Source organism: Taudactylus pleione, unplaced genomic scaffold (assembly GCF_031769625.1).
Source record: "Taudactylus pleione unplaced genomic scaffold, aTauple2 ptg000053l, whole genome shotgun sequence".
Classification (NCBI taxonomy): Eukaryota; Metazoa; Chordata; class Amphibia; order Anura; family Myobatrachidae; genus Taudactylus; species Taudactylus pleione.
This window is the reverse complement of record NW_028284455.1, coordinates 29922793-29940981: the sequence shown is the minus strand read 5'-3', so window position 1 is coordinate 29940981 and position 18189 is coordinate 29922793.

The following is an 18189-nucleotide window of genomic DNA, read 5'->3' as shown; positions in this document are numbered from 1 at the left end:
CTTCCTGTATACTATGAGCATCATCCATCACATTGATATATATCAAATGAAAGGTTGCAGCCTATGGGATGTAGTCATTAGATCAACATTAACAATGTCGACATTCATAATGTCAACGCCACAATGTCTGCAGTTATGATGACATTGTTAAAATGTCTACAAGCAACATGTCGACATTGTCAGAATGTCAAGGGTTAGGCTGTGGGACAGGAGGGTTAGGGTTAGGCACTAGGGGGAGGGATAGGAGGAGAATACTCTGTAAGATGTCTGCATCAGAACTCACACTCACATTACTGCCGGGACCCAGAAGATGCCGCTGTAGCCATCAGGAGCAGGTAAGTCACTGCTGGGCCACCAAGGACAATGTGTTATTATTATTAATAATAACATTTATTTATAGGGCGACACAAGCGGTCTGCTGCGCCATACAGTGGGCTAAATAATAAAACCGTACAGGGTAAAACAGTAAAGTAACAAATAGCACTACAGATCTCATCATAGCTACTGATGCAAGGGGTGCAATGTAAATATTCAGTGTAAGCTGAAACCTGTAGATTAGCATGGGCACAGATAACGAGTCTAGGACATCTGACGAAACAAAAATAGATGAGCAAAGTCCAGGGACAGAGAAGTCCAAGGAGGAGGTATAGAATGTAGCTGGTGGTGAGGGAGGAGGGACCTGCTCATGGAGTTTACCGTCTTATTGGAAAGGGCAGACAAACGGAAGACATAAGGAGTGAGCCAGTGTAAGGTGAGCTAAGGGCAGGAGCAGTGGTGAGAGAATTGGAGAGGGCCAGAGGGTGAGGTAGACTAAATGGTGACATGGTTAAGTGGTGGATATGGTGACAATGACAGCACTATGACCATTTGGCATTCTCATCTTGACATTATGATTATCAACATATACCACACCAGTAACTTACAATCGCATTGAAAATCAGAGAAACAAATAGAGTAAGGATTGTTGTCATATAAGGGATATGAACCAGTAGAGGTATTAGGAGCAGAGACAATAACAGTAAGAGGCCCCCAACACTGTGGATGGGGCAGTAGTAGGCACAAATATGTTATATAGGTAGTATGTGATCAGGGGCCCATTTATCATTGTATATTTGAGGTATAATCCCCGAACACACCCATTTTCGGGGGTTAACCACAAATATTTAGTATCCCCTGGATGTAGGTATCTCCTTCATAGGGGCAGGGCAGTACACCTGTCAAACCATAACGCAGGTGTCCCAAGGCGAGTTCAGGGAGGACAGAAACCTCCCGTGGAGCAGAGGGGCAACCCTCCCCAGCAATGGCGACCTTGCATGTGCAGTCAGCATGACAGTGCATGTGCAGCAGCCCTGGCACTGGCTGGCAGCTCTATGGGCACACCACAGGAATGGGGCCCATGTCCCGGATGATAAATCCGAGCGCTATGATCACACATTGCAATGCAATCATGGGCGGTAATGTCATGCCCAGATCACATTGTAATAGCGATCATTAGTAAATGGGGGGCCTATGAGTGAAAATAGAAGTACAGGTACAGCTAGGGAGTCCATCAGGGGTATTCAATATGGAGCGAACTCGCAGAAACGGCGTTGTTTTCGCTCGGATGACGTCATTTTCGCCGGTTTTACTTTTACACCGTATTCAATTTGAAAACTTTTCGCCGGTGCGAAAAGTATATTTCATTCGACCCTGCGAAAAAGTATCACCAAGGAATGGGTGGCGAAAAAAAGTGCAGAATTGGGGTTTTGGGGTGCAACATTTTGGAAACCACCCTGCAACCTTCAGACAGTCCCCCAAAGGTAAACTGTGTCAAAATTTTTTTGAAAAATACCTCAGAGGACCCCAAAAAAGCACTTTCATTTTGGGGTGAAAAAAAATCGGGGGGTACAAAGTTAAAAACTAGCGAAGTACAATCTAGGGGGGTCCCCACGTATGCCCCAGGTGTTTTTTTCATTGCAGGTGTTTGCGGCAGGTGGATTTTTCACTTTTTTTAAACTTCACTTTAGCAACTTTTAAATATGCTCACCCCCATTTTCAAGTACCCAAAATTGCAGGGATTACTTATTTTCAGCCAAAAAAAACTAAATACAATTCTTCACCACCTTCCCAAATCCCCAAAATAGCAGCTATTGAGCCCATTTAAAGACCCCAAAAACCTTCAGCAGGGCTAATCGGGGGTATCCAGAGTGATCCCCCATGTCAGAGCATCTTTTTGGGGATGTTAGGGTGATTTCTCCAAAAATCAGCGAAGTTTTAGCTGCTTTCACATTCGCCGGGTGCCGTTTTCTCCGATTTCGTATTGAATACGGGTATAATCGGGGGCGCTCGATACTTTTTCGCCGGCAAAAGCTCCGATATGCGGCGAAAACTTTGACCCGCATAGATGGCGAAGTTTTCGTTTCATATTGAATACCCCTATATATCTGATGTAATTTATCATGTAAGTACTAGTAGTAGGTAGTCTTTTCATTCTGCTTCCAGATTTTGTCAGGCGTTTAGCATCATCAAGAAAATGAGAAGTATGTTAATAATATTTGTCAGCAACCAAATGGAGAATAAAGGATAACAGGTCCTTGGGGACTGGACACAGAAAGATTGAGGAGAGGCCAGCCTAAACTTTATACAGTATCAGGAAGACACTTTTAAACTGGACCACCAGATATATAGGAAATGAATATACGGTACCCAATAGTGATCTAGCATTAGGAGTGAGGTAATAAACTTTATATGAGGGTGGAACTAGGTCTCTCTCCCATTCCCTTATTTGTCTGTCTTTAAAAGTGAATCTAAGTGTATATCTAAGCCTTTGTGCGTACGCTTAATATTTCTGACGGAAATATTTGTAATTATGAGAAAAATGGGCAGCATAGACTTGCAGTTGCAGTTGCACAGATTTTTTACTTACTTTGTTGGATTGTTAGTATATAAAAGTACAATGCTGCAGCCATAGGAAAAGCGCCTGCAGAAGCCCCATGTAGTTTCAAAGTCCATTGATGAGAGAGGCAACGGAACTACTGTCGAAAGCTTCTACTATACAATTTTCTGTCAGATATCTGTCCAATCTGGCTGGTTGGAATGAAAACCTGGTAATGTATGGGAGCAAATGACAATCGTCCATTTGCTCACAAACACTGGAAAATAACCAAAAATGGTTGTTCAGACATATTGGTTAGAACACACAAATGTAACCAATTTGAACAATTTTTTGTCCTTTTTTTCATTGTTTAAAACCATATGATCGACTGTCATTTGCTCCCATACATTACCAGGTTTTCATTCCAACCAGCCAGATTGGACAGATATCTGACAAAAAATTGTATAGTGGATGCCCAGCTTTAGGTTGGCTTCTTTGTAATAAAGGGAGACTTACCACCCCACTGAAATTTCACCAGGCTTCTTTGAAAGGATGCAAGCTCAGAGAATTGTAGCATGATGGGGAGGGTCTGTAAATTATGAAGGTTTTGTTTGAAGTAGAGATGTGCAGTTCAGTTTTCCTGAATACGAACACACCCAAACTTAAGGGTTCTGAATGGAACAGAGTCCCGATTTGGGTCTGTTAGTTTGGAACTCAGATTTAAAAGCCGAACTCGGGTTTTGGATTGCATATAAACAGGTACAAACTACATGATTTTAGATGTGTTTTTTAAGCACATTTTTATTTATTTTCAGAAAAAATCTGCATATAACAATACAAAATTAAAGGAGAGTAGACATATACATCTATAAGGAAGGGAAAACTCTATACTGCAGTGAGACACAACAAAGTCTACTTGAGAGTAAGCTGACAGGATATAATGTCAAAAATCGCACAAATACAATAAAATAAAAATAAATAAGGAAGCACAAAGGGGAAAAACTGAGGGGGGAGAGCCCACCAGTATCACAATTGAATAACAATTGAAGACCAGGGGCAAACGCAGGATTTTTAGGGGGGGGGGGTCCATATTTTATATATAAATATATATATCTCTATCTCTCTATCTCTTACTGCGTAGCAATTTCTAGCAAGTCCCTGTTCGGGCGCCAAATGTGACAAGAATCACAGAGACCGGGTAAAATCCATCAGTAGCTTTATTCTTCACCACAGGCAGCTATACAGAATATGGCAGTTTCACAGGCAAGATGTTACACAAAGTCTTCCAAACAGCAATATTTCTTCAGTGGACTCACAGATCCAGGACCCCTAACACTAGTCACCCCCGGGCCTATAAGCTGGGTGGCTATCTCACTGTCAGGCTCAGTTTCCCCAGTGTCTCTGCAGTTCTTAAGCCAGCCTCACAAAGGTGTCTGTAATCAGCTGCCTTTCCAGACTCTGATTGAGGCAACACCTGAACTGGACATTACACATTCTTAATGCCTTTGCTCTACCAAACCTGGGAGATATGGATATTCCACATTTACTTCATGTGAAATTATGCTGACCCTGTCACATTCCTCCCTCCTTAACTTCAACCACCTTGGTGAAGCTAAAACACTTTCAGGCAAGCCATCTGCCTCGCCCACATCTATTTGTGCCATCCATCCGGGTACACAGCTGTCTACCATTTTCCACAGTTTGCCATCCTCACCCTCTTCCTCCTCCTCTAGCTTCACCATAGGGTTGCTTGGAGGATCAGGCCCAACAAACCTTCTGGAAAGGGCATCAGCATTGAGGTGCTGTTTCCCTGGACGATGCTGCACCTCAAACTTAAATGGCTGCAAAGACAAAAACCAGCAGGTTACACAAGCATTCACTTCCTTGTGCATCCACTGTAAAGGGGCATGATCTGTAACCAACAAAAACACCCCAACAAATAATATTTTATCGAGTCTATTGCCCACATAATTGCCAAGCACTCTTGCTCCACCATTGAGTACTTGCGCTCCCTGGGCAGCAATTTCCGGCTAAGGTAGAGGATGGGTTTCTCTTCCCCTTCTACCACTTGGGAAAGGACTGCCCCCAATCCCATACCTGAGGCATCTGTCTGCAATACAAACTTCTTTTTTACAGTTAGGAGCCTGCAAAACAGGTTCTGCACACAAGGCGCGCCTTAAATCCTGCCATGCAGCTTCTGCTGATCTAGACCATAGTATCTAGTCGGCGGACTGTTTTTTAAGACACTCAGTTAATGGTGCTGCCTTAGTGGCAAAATCACGAATGAATCTGCGTTAGTAACCCACTAGGCCAAGGAATGTTCTGAGCTGGGATTTACATTTGGGTTTAGGCCATGTGAGGACCGTCTCCACCTTACTGGGCTGAGGTTTTACCTGCCCTCTGCCTACAATATATCCCAAATATTTTGCCTCCACCATTCCAATGGCACACTTCTCAGGATTAGCAGTAAACCCATGTGCCCGTAAAGATTGCTCCACTGCTTCTACTCTTGGAAGTTGTGACTCCCAGTCAGGGCTAAAGATTACTATGTCATCTAGATATGCGGCTGCATATTCCTTGTGAGGCCGCAGCAACATGTTCATAGCCCTCTGGAAGGTTGCCGAAGCCCCATGCAAACCGAATGGCAGCATTTTATACTGAAACACACATTCTAGGGTAGAGAAGGCTGTTTTAGCCTTAGCAGTCTCAGTTAAAGGAATCTGCCAATACCCTTTTGTCAAATCTAGGGTGGTGAGGTACTGGCTGTTTGCTAAATTCTCCACCAGCTCATCCACCTGGGGTATCGGATAGGAATCAAACTGTGACACTTTATTTAATTTGGGAAAATCATTGCAGAATCTTAAAGCACCTGAAGGTTTAGGCACTAAAACTATGGGATTATTCCATTCGCTGTTTGATTCCTCTATGACCCCTAGGTGCAGAATTTCCTCTACTTCCTGTTTAACCACTGCCCGCTTTGCCTCGGGTATACGGTATGGCCTCTGTTTTATTACCACCCCAGAAGGAGTAACTATATCATGCTGGACAATTAGGGTTTTCCCCGGAATGGCAGAGAACACATCTTGGTGCCGTGCTACTAAACTCACCGCCTCCTGTTTCTGGCGGGGATTAAGGGTAACTTAAGTGGGCACCTGATATTCCGGGATTTTCTTGGCAACCAAAGACGGCTGACCAGCACTCTCTTTCCAGGGTTTTAACAGGTTTACATGGTAGATTTGCACTTCTTTCCTTCTACCCTCCTTTCAAACCTTATAATTAACAGGTCCCACTGCATCTATAACTTCATAAGGGCCTCGTCACCAGGCATACATTTTGCTTTCAGTGGTGGGTACCAAAACCAGTACCTTGTCTCCCGGGTTTAAAAGACTGATTAACCGCGGTCACGTCATATCGACGTTTTTACCAATGTTGTGCCCTATCCATGTGCTCGTTCACGGGTGGCGCAATTTACCTTAAAAGTCCATACAATTGGGTCACAAACTGAACGATGTTAGACTTTTGGCATGACTGTTGTTCCCACCCTTCTTTCAACAGATCTAAAATCCCTCTAGGTTGGACTTCAAAGGGACCTGTAGAGGACTGGGGTACCTCTCGCACTGGACACATTAAATAGGTTAGGAGTAAGTCCCAATCTCGCTTTTCCTCAGACACCGCCCTTTTTATAATTTCTTTAAGGGTCTGGTTAAAGCATTCAACAAGCCCATCTGTTTGCAGGTGGTAAACTGAGGTAGTAATCCTATCCACCTTTAACAGTATAACATATCTTTCATTAGTTTAGACACAAAAGGGGTACCTTGGTCCGTTAAGACCTCCTTTGGTATTCCCAAGCGGGTGTATAGCACCAACAATTCCCGGGCAATATTGCTAGACTTCATGTTACGTAGCGGTATGGTGTCCGGGTACCTTGTGGCATAATCTACCACCACTTTTATTGATGCCCACGAGCAAATTTTTACACCAGCCCTATCAGACCATACCAATTTTCTCAAAAGGTACAGAGATGACAGGGAGGGGAACCAAGGGTGCCCGAAACCCTGGCTGGGGTGCTGTCTTCTGACAGACTGGACATTCCTGACAATACTTTTTTACTACTGCATGAATGCCAGGCCAGAATCTTAACTGAATATGTTGGAGAGTTTTCTCCTCCCCCAAATGGCCACCACATGTGTATGAGCCGCCCTTAACACCAACTGCTAGTGTTTCCGGGGAACCAACAATTGGTCTACTCTCTTACCCTGCAAATAGGTTACACGATATAACAAATAATTTTTCAATGCAAAGTATGGTGCACCTTCTGCTGGTAAAGCCGCAATTACTCTACCATTTATCTCTACAACATTTTCAGATGCATTTATCAAGTTCCAATCATTCTGTTGATCCTGGCCAAAGTCCTGTAAGGACACTTCCTTGCCAATGGGAACCCACTGTGTCTCGGTCACACTCCCCTCCGGTTGCTTACTGGCCAAGGAGGGTGTTACAGCCACAAGCTTTGGGAAACAGCAGAGCTTGGCTCCTGGGACACCTCTGATGTGGACCTTCTGCTGTAATCATGCCATTTAACCACCTCTTATAACAACGGAAGTCCCGACCCAGGATCAATGGGTAAGGTGGCCTGGCGGCTACAACCTTCAGGGATCACCCTTTGATCACCATTGGGAAGTGCACTTGGGGGCATTCTTCTACATCCCCATGTACACATATAACCTTTACCGGGGGTAGCACCTGACCAGCCCCAGGTGGAACCAGGTTGGCAGAGATGATGGTTAATTCGCTGCCAGAATCCACTAAGGCCCAGACCTCCCGGCCTTCCACTCGCTCCATCAAACAAAACAAAGTGGTTTGCGCTGGGGAAGTGCTTCTAGCAGCCATGCTGACCACTGGTTGAGTTGTTTTTCCAGCACTACAGTCCATCAGCTCGCCCTGCTTTGGGCAGTGCCGGTGCAAATGACCGGGCTCGCCACAGTCAAAACACACAACTGGAGGTGGGTTGTTGGCTTTAACAACTGGGACCTGGGTTCTAGGCTTGGGTACTGTCTAGAATCCCTGTTTGGCTTTGTTTAACTTCCTAAGAGTCAAGTACCATTCAATCACCACCGCTGACTCCTCAAACATTTGAGGATCAGCCTGTATGGCCCACTGTTGCACCACACGATCTAGTAGCCGCACAGCATGGTCCAAAGCCACCATCTCTACTATACGCTGAGCAGAGTTCAATCACGCCTTACTCAGCCTGGCTAATTCCTGAAACTCCTAAACTTTGCTAGGTCCAGTCACTCCAACTCTGCTTAATATGGCCTTTTTCAAGTGCGGATAGGAGTTTGCCTCAGTCACATTTAAATCAACATATGCTCGCTGAGGTTCCCCTGTGAGACAGAGAGCAAGTCTGGCAGCCCACTCCTCCTCAGGCCATCTTAAACGTGCAGCAGTATGCTCAAAGGTGCACAGAAAAGCTTCAATGTCATCAGATGAAGTAAGCTTCTGCAACACCTTTCGCTCATGGCCACCTTTCCTTCTTTCAGTTAACTCTGCATGTAATAACTGAATTTGAGTTTGTTGTCCTTGCATCTATGCTTATTGCCCTGCAGCTAATTCAGCAAAACTTTTCAAAAGCTCCTCCATATTACACTGCTTTATCCCTTTATGGACAAACTTAGGAAGCTTTATAAATTATCTTTTGGAAGCCAGATTTGCAGCAATTTATATAAGCTGGCTTCTCTTAAAACTGTACTAATTCCCTGGCCATTCACCCACAAACACAGGAATTAAGCAGTTTTTATATTGTGCACAATTTGCATATACACGGGCAAATTATCACTGTGAACAACTGCTGCTTTATGGCTGGCCTACCACACTCACCTACCCAGCTGCTAGGAAAGCGACTCAGACTCACCAAGCCGCTGCGCTGTGGGTAGAGTCCTGCAATGCATATCACTGCCGCTGTTGATGGATCCAGTCACTGTATCTGGGCTCTTGCTTCGTAGTAATTTCCATCAAGTCCCTGTTCGGGTGCCCAATGTGACAAGAATCACATTGACCAGGTAAAATCCATCAGTAGCTTTATTGCTCACCACAGGCAGGTACACAGGATATGGCAGTTTCACAGGCAAGATGTTACACAAAGTCTTCAAAACAGCAATATTTCTTCAGTGGACTCGCAGGTCCAAGAGCTCTAACACTAGTCACCCCTGGGCCTATAAGCTGGGCGACTAATTCACCATCAGGCTCAGTTTCCCCAGTATCTCTGCAGTTCTTAAACTAGCCTCACACAGGTGTCTAATCATCTGCCTTCCAGATTCTGATTGAGGCAACACCTGAACTGGACATTACACATTCCTAATGCCTTTGCTCTACCAAACTTGGGAGATCTGGATATTCCACATTTACTTCATGTGGAATTATGCTTACTCTGTCACAATATATATAAAACACATACTTTTAAACAGTACTGTGATTACATGAAAATACTAGCTGCAACATTTAACAGATGATTTTTCTGTTTGAATTAATGTGGCATGCAAAATGTTTAGTACGTAAGACAAAATAGATATTAAACTATATTGCATAATACTTGCCCTGTACTGTGATAAATAACTAATATGAATAATTATGATACATAGTTTACCATTGCTGTATATTCATATGTCATTCCCCAGTTCAATATGCACTGTAGGTTTTGGTTACAATAAGCAGAAGTGTGGAGGGCATGGTGCAGGTATAGTAATGCATGTACCTTATTCCTATGGCTCACACCTTAAGGCCGCTGAGCTGATGTGGGTGGTCCTCTAACACAGTTCAGATGACCCTCTTTGGAAGCAAAAGATGTCAGGACCAGACAAGCACACAATGGTATGACATGGACAACACAGTTGCTGAAGCAGGTGAATGGTCATCACTGGCACAATGGGCCTGGGTTTTCACCTATAATTGCTCTCACACTAGGGTTAAAATATTGCCAGTAGCAACTGCTTGGTGCCCGATCTACAATGCCTTACAATAATCTATTGGTCTAATGCCTGCTGGTAAAACAGGCCTAGTGCACGGCTAACAAGGGACAAATAACAGGGCTTAATGCCCTCTGGGCCAGTGCTCGAAGTGAGCCGGTATACAACGGTATGGTATACCGGCACTTCAAGCACTGCCACTGAACATTTTTTTTTTGGGCAAATTCCATGAGCGGCTGAGCTGAGTGCAGATGGATTGGCCTCCGTCCGCTACCCTGACACTATCTATGGGCCAGGCGGCAGCAGCATAGTTCCCTCCCTCCTCCCAGAGCAGCTAGGGGCCGGTCACCTCCTCCCTGCCTTCACGCACCTGCAGCAGCCAGAGTGACTAGAGAGGCTCCGTGGTCCCTCTCTGACAGACAGTCCGACATGAGTGAAAGTGCAACAAGAATAGCTGGTGTAGCGGGCAGGCACTGGGGCACCTGTTGAGACAGTTTTCTTTTTTGGTTGCCCCAGTGACAGCACAGCCTGGTGTGCATGCTGATCTCCCCCTCCCTCCAAAGCTCCGCAAATTCCTCACACTGACTGGCGCTGGGTGGACACTTGAGACTTGGAGAAAAAAAACCCAGACATATGGTAGAGCTTCATGAATGAAAGGGGCGGGGCTTCGCGGGTGGAAGGGGACGGGGCTTCATGTAGGAAATGGGGCAGATTCTTGAACAGGAGGGGAGAGAATGAAAACTTCCTCACATAGAGTAAAGTTCAGCAGCACACTGACTGCAGTGCAGCAGTGCTGTGACTGTCCCGATGAAGGCAGCAATGGAGCTGCTTGATTGTGGTATCAGAAAACAGGTCCAGAGGGGCCCTTTGTGAGAGAGGGGATTGGGGTTACTTGCCCCTCCTTAGTCCAGCTCTGTCTGGACCACAACCTACAGGTGGGTGACGGACCAGGAGCCATGCCACATCCCGGTGCGTCTTACAGCGGAGACTATGCGTATTCCTCCAAGAGAGCTCCAGGTAACTTCTCCCAGGCACCTCACACTCTCATTCTCCTGCTGAGGATATACATGATGTGTAATTATTATACTCCTTTCCTGTTTGTCATTTCTGGATCTCCTCTCCCCCCAACTCTGGATGTAACAGTGCCCCTATGGTCTGATAACTTGTTCTCATTAAGCTAAATTGCAAGCTCTGCAGCTCAGTTGGATTCTCAATTGAGGGTATAGCTAACACGTGATTAACACTTTTCCCATCCCTATTTACATTACCTTTCTCCAGCTCTGTGTCTGTCAGTCTCCCTTAATGACTCTGTATCTCACTCTTAAGGTGCCTACACACATAGCGATGTGCTCACAATCTCACGATGTGTACGATTTTCCCCTGAACTCTCCCCGGGAGCTCCCCGACAGTCGTGGGCACGATTTGGTCTGAAAAAGCTGCCAATTTGACACACGATTTATCGTGCCTCCTAAACTATCCAGTGCATCGTGACTTGAGATTGTCAGATCTGCCCTACAGCACGGCAGATCTGAAGAAGCGATGTGTGACCTGCGGGGACGCGCATTGCATCATGAGTGGGGACTCACAATTTGGGCATATTTTACACGATCTGTCGTTCTGATGTGTCGGAATCGGCCAGATCGCGTAAAATATCGCCATGTGTGTAGGCATCTTTAGCAAATCATCAAACTAGATTGCAAGCTCCTAAAGCCGCGTATCCACTACGCAATATTAATGAGCGTTTGCATGATTACAACATCGTAATCGTGCAATCGCTCATTAATCGTGCACAAATCGTGCACTATATTGTCGGAAACAACCAGCATTACGTGCTCCCGCTGGTCATTTCGAGACTTCAATCATCGGCTGAACATGCCGGTCAGTCTGCCGATAACGACAGATTGGGCATGTTCAGGGATGAGGGAGGGTGCCTACACTGAATGACGACCAATCAGTGTAGGCACTGGAAAGGGGAATGACGGTATTTCCCTAGTCGCGTAGTGGATATGCAGCTTAAGAACCTAATTTTCCAGTGCAGTGTGGCACATGCATTGCTGAGGGTAAAGCTAAATTGTATAACTCCCCTCAGCACTGTTTATATTATTGCATCTCTCTTTCCCCAGCTCTTTATCTACTAGTCCCACTGATGTCTCTGTAGCTTACCCTCACAAGGCTAGATTGTAAGCTCTTCTGACCAGTCTCATTCTCCTGCTGAGGGTATAGCAGGTATACGATTATAACCTGCACTGTTTTGCATTCCTGGATCTTCCTTTCTGTAGCTCTGGGTCTACCAGTCCTCATTAGGATACTGTAGATTACTCTCATCATGCTGGATTGGGTAAGGAAGTAGTGAGAGGTGCAAAGGGTGAGAGATGGATGCATGGCACACCCCTCAAAGTGTTTCACCTCCTGTGCCTCCTTTATTAATTATAATCATAGGTAACTAGCTTATTCTTTACTGAATCCTTATGCTTTTGTTTCTAATGCCTTATGATTTGTAATAGTTACATTGTTTTAAGGATTCTCTCAGTTTATTGACTAAAGTGAATGCTTGATTTATTTGTAGCCTTAGATGTATGGTATGTGGTCATTGTTGACTTAAGCCATTTTTATTGCTAGCTTTCTCTGGCTGGCCAATTGGGGGTTTTCATTAATTAGTGTCCACACTTGCCTGCTTCCCTGTATAAGTGTCAGTAGTTTGGCTGGGGAAGCCTTGGCTGGGTGCAGTTTTTTTCTAAGTGCATAACTAGCGTTAGACCTGCGTTAAACCGAGGAAAAACAGAAGGAGAAAAAGGTCCATCACGCAACAAACCCCAACAATCTAAAGACTCAGACTACAACTGGACTCCCTGTACAATCACGGCAAGAACACTTCTATTGCTATTCATAATGTTGGCCTTCTGATTCTAGCATACAATTCAATGCTTATCGTACTTTTCCCCATGTCAGTTTATATCTATCAACTTTGAAACACTGTCCTTTATCTCTGCTCTCTTGCCTAGCCTCACATCCTCTGTCTGCTTACAATCTGCGTTATTTTTCACATTCTGCACACTTTAGAACCCCACTTTTATTTCTTCCTATAACAATCTTGTTAATCTGCATACATATTGATACACTGTTCTTTGATACGTCACTGTTTTCTTACTTGCATTCCTACAAATCTCTTGCACTCATATCTCATTTAAATTTCCAAATTTCTTTCCTCTTGTTTACTTATAAACACCATGACAAGGTTTTCGTCAACTCCCTCCTTCCCTCTGTCTCTACCTAATCCTCTGTTCTGCCCCCTGCTTCCACCTTTATCCTTTCCCCCTTATCTCTTCCACCTCCTCCTCCCCTTCTCCCCCCTCCTCTGTCTGCCTACTCTTCACTCCTCACCCATTACTCCACTTTCTTCCTGTTCTACCCCCCTTCTGTCCTACTACCCCACCACCAAACCCTCCTCCTACACTCCTCTCCCTGTCACTTCACCCCACTGCCATCCACATCTCCCTCCCTGCCCACCTCCTATTGGTTCCCTTTCCAGCTCAGGTGCCCGCACCATCACTAAACTCTATTCATATCGGTCCCCCAAATTAATCTCACCTCCACGTTACAGCAACCCGGACAATCTCATTCACATCTCCCCCACAAATGCTATCTCTCTATCCTGTGCCCTCTGGAATGCCAGGTCAGTCTGTAATAAACTGGTCCCCACCCATGACCTTTTTATCTCCAACTCTCTGAATCTCCTAGCCATCACTGAAACTTGGATCTCACCCTCTGACACCACTTCTCCTGCTGCTCTATCCTCTGGGGGCTTTGCCTTCTCCCACACCCCCCGGCCTGGGGGTCGCCATGGTGGTGGAGTTGGGGTCCTTCTATCCACCAGTTACTCATACCAGCTAATACCCTCTGAACCATCCCTTACATTCCCCACATTTGAGGTTCATGCTATACGACTCTTCCAACCAGTAAACCTCAGAGTAGCTGTCATTTACCGTCCCCCTGGCTCTCCCTCCAAATTCCTTGACAACTTCGCTTCCTGGCTCCCTCACTTTCTCTCCTCAGATCTTCCCTCCATTATCCTAGGTGATTTTAATATTCCTATTGACATTCCCACAGAATCCTCTGCAGCTAAACTCCTTACCCTCACCTCTTCATTTGGTCTCGCCCAATGGACCTCCTCACCCTCCCATGTGAGTGGGCACTCACTTGACCTGGTCTTTACGCACCGTTGTGATATTTCTGATTACTCCAATTGCCCATTCCCCCTCTCTGACCATCACCTTCTCTCTTTTAACCTATCCCTCTCTCCTTGCCCTCCTCTAACTCCTAAGGCTACCATTACTAAGCGTAATATTGAGGCTATTGACACTGTTGCTTTTTCCTCCCTGCTGGACTCTCTTCTCTCCCCTATCATTTCTCTCTCCTGTCCTGAACAAGCTACTTCCCTGTACAATTCCTCCCTTGCTTCTGCTCTTGATTCTGTTGCTCCAGCAATAACCACTCACCCTCGCAGATCCACACCACAACCCTGGCATTCCAAATGCACCAGATACCTACAAAAGTGTTCAAGAATTGCGGAGCATCAGTGGAGAAAGTCACGCTCTAAGGCTGACTTCCTCCATTTCAAATTTATTCTCTCCTCCTACAGTGCTTCCCTGTCTCTCTCCAAACAAACATATTTCAAGAACCTCATCTCCTCCCAGTCCTCAAACCCCCGGCATCTCTTTGCCACTTTCAACTCCCTACTCTGCCCTTCCCCTCCTCGCCTTCCCTCCTCGCTCTCTGCCCTCGACTTTGCCACCTACTTTACATCTAAAATTGACTCCATACGTGAGGACATCATATCCCATCAGACCCTTAGCACTCCTCTCCCTCCTTGCCCTTACCACCCCTCCCCTTCTGTCTCACCAACTCTGACATCCTTCTCCCCTGCTTCTGGAGAGGAAGTCTTGGCCCTCATCCGGTCCTCCCCTCCTTCCACCTCCCCTCTTGACCCTATCCCTTCCCGTCTCCTCTCCCACTTGTCTCCTTCTGCCTGTTCCCATCTGGCTCACCTCCTTAATCTTTCCCTATCATCTGGCACTGTCCCTTCTGCATTCAAACATGCTCTTGTCTCCCCCATTCTTAAAAAACCTACCCTTGATCCTAACATACTTTCAAACTATCGACCCATCTCTCTTCTCCCTTTTGCTTCCAAACTCCTTGAGCGTATTGTCTACAACCGCCTTACCACCTTTCTTTCCTCCCACTCCCTCCTTGACTCATTTCAATCTGGCTTCCGATCTCTCCACTCCACGGAAACTGCCCTCACGAAAGTCAGCAACGACCTCCTTGCTGCCAAATCCAAGGGCCACTACTCTCTGCTCATTCTCCTTGACCTCTCTGCTGCATTTGACACTGTAGACCACCCTCTCCTCCTGCAAATCCTTTACTCTCTCGGTTTACGTGAAACTGCCCTCTCCTGGCTTTCCTCCTACCTCTCTGATCGTTCCTTCGCTGTGTCCTCTCATGACTCCTCTTCCCCTCCACTTCCACTAAAGGTAGGAGTTCCCCAAGGTTCTGTTCTTGGACCTCTCCTTTTCTCCCTATATACATCCTCTTTAGGTGAACTCATTAACTCCTTTGACCTCCAATATCATCTCTATGCAGATGATACTCAAATTTACCTTTCCACCCCTGAGCTCACCCCTGAGCTCCTTACCCGTATCTCCAACTGTCTCTCTGCTGTCTCTTCGTGGATGTCCCAGCGCTTTCTTAAACTTAACATGTCTAAGACTGAGCTGATCATCTTCCCACCCTCTTCCACTACATCACTTTCCACAATTTCGTTATCTATTGATGGCACAACTATCTCCTCTAGCCCCAAAGTGCGCTGTCTTGGAGTTATCCTAGACTCCTCCCTCTCCTTTAAACCGCACATTCAGCACATCTCGCAGTCCTGCCGTTTTCACCTAAAAAATATCTCCAGGATTAGACCCTTCCTCACCCAGGATGCCACTAAAACCCTCATCCACTCACTGGTCATATCCAGATTGGACTACTGTAACCTTCTCCTAGCTGGCCTCCCAGTCTCTCACCTCTCTCCACTACAATCTGTTCTCAATGCTGCTGCTCGGCTCATCTTCCTCTCCAGACGTTCTATATCTGCTTCCCCTCTCCTTCAAGCCCTACACTGGCTCCCCTTCCCCTTCAGATGCCAATTCAAGGTTCTTACATTCACCTACAAAGCCCTCACCAAATCCTCTCCCGCATACATTTCTGACCTTCTCTCCCTTCACACTCCCACCTGCCCACTTCGCTCAACTAATGCATGCCGCCTCTCTTGCCAACTGATTACTTCCTCCCACTCCCGCATCCGAGATTTTGCCCGTGCTGCTCCCTACCTTTGGAATGCTCTCCCTCTCCCTATCAGACTCTCCACCTCTCTACAAATCTTCAAACGGGCTCTCAAGACCCACTACTTCATCAAGGCCTTCCAGCACTCCTCCTAACCCACCTCATGCTCTTTCCTTCCTATCTTCCCCTTCTGTGTCACGCCTGTCTGTCTGCCCCTCCCCTTAGAATGTAAGCTCTCATGAGCAGGGACCTCTTCCCTCATGTGCTTCTCTTTACATTTTCTTCTACTCTCTACTCCCCATTAGGGCACCTAACACGGGACCGCCAACTCCCGGCAGCTTATTGTGAGTGCTTTAATCACTATTTCAGCAATGTATATAAGTTGTGTCCCTGTCCTGCACTGTAATGTACTGTAAGTTACTTGTTTCTTGTTCACTTATTAGTTCTATGTACTATGTAAGGCGCTGCGGAACACTTGTGGCGCCATATAAATAAAGGATAATAATAATAATAATAATAATACATAGTCACGCCCCTCATAGCATGTGGCCACACCCTTTTTCCCACGCGGCATAGGCGCGCACACTCAATAAATTCTATACCCCCACTTCAAAATTCCCACTTCGACCACTGCTCTGGGCTATGGGCCTAGTAATGGCTAACAAAGGAAAAAACAACCTAAAGGACTAGGGGGAATGTTAGAAACAGTTGTGCCCTAATGGAGCCTTACCAGATCTGGCAGACCTCGGAGGGCACAGGGGAGTATGACCTGTGCTATCTTTTCACCACAGGTGTCATCGGCGTTCCACTGCTGGGCCTTGTCATCTTGCCTCGCCGGCTGCTTATTTCACAATGGGCTTCACCTGAACAGTAATTGGGCCAGTATAAGATCTTTTACTAAGTAGCTCCCATGCCAACAGAACTTTGAAGTCATATATCTTCTTCATGTGTAAACTACTGTCTTCTTTCCAGCATATTCTTGCCAAGAGCGCCTCTTTTCAACTTTGGCGCTCCATAATATTCTCAGGAGTTCTTTTTAATTTCCTCTCCAAAATCTTCACCTACAGAGGCTTGGGGCCAGCCCTGGTCCCTTGGGGTCTGTACACGTCCTGGGTGTCCTCCCTGTAAGTAAAAGAAACAGAGGAACAAGATATTACCCTTTCACACATTGCTGGAGCATGTATGGAGTCAGGGCCCTGCAAAGGAAAAAGGTGACTATTTCCAACACATGATATCTTTACAAGCACTGAGAAAATACCTACACTAAGAAAGACATGTCCTTTGGCACATCGCCCCACTTCATGCACTCTTTTGCTGTGAAGTCTTCGGCCTACATAGGCTTGGGGCTGGCCCTGGTCACTTGGGGTCCGTCCCCGTCCTGGGTGTCCTCCCTGTAAGTAAGAAACAGAGGAACAAGATATTACCCTTTCAGGCATTGCTGGAGCATGTATGGAGTCAGGGCCCTGCAAAGGAAAAAGGTGTCACACTCTGCTCAAATTGTGTGACTTACCTTGCCATTTGCTGCAGGTCAGGATTTCTGCCTGTCCTTGTTCGAGAACCATGCACTGACATCAACATCATGCACTATGTCAGCATTCTTCCAGTGGGAGTGCTCCTGCCTCAGCTGACCTGAGCAGCCTATCAGGGACTTGCAGCAGATTCATATCCCCTGTGAGAACTCCCACTGGTGCCAAAGCAAAGAGTTGCTTCCCAGTGTTGAGTTCTATCCTGTGGTCCTTTGTGCAGAAAACCATCACTGCTATCTGGCTCAATATCTACAGTTTCTGTGTCCTGATTCTTGTGCTGCTGTATTCCAGTTTAGGAATAAATAACTTTCCTAAGAACTTACTCAGATAACTTCAAGCCTGTTATCCAGCTCAGTGCAATCACCAGCTGCACTGATTAGAGGATTCCTGCAATCAGCCTCTGCAAGTCTTTTCCTCACCCTGGCTTTGTTTCTGACCTGCTTCTGCCTAATCCCTGGTACTGCGTTTGGTTATCTGGTTCTGACCTTGGCTATCCTCTGTGACCTGCATACGTCTGCTC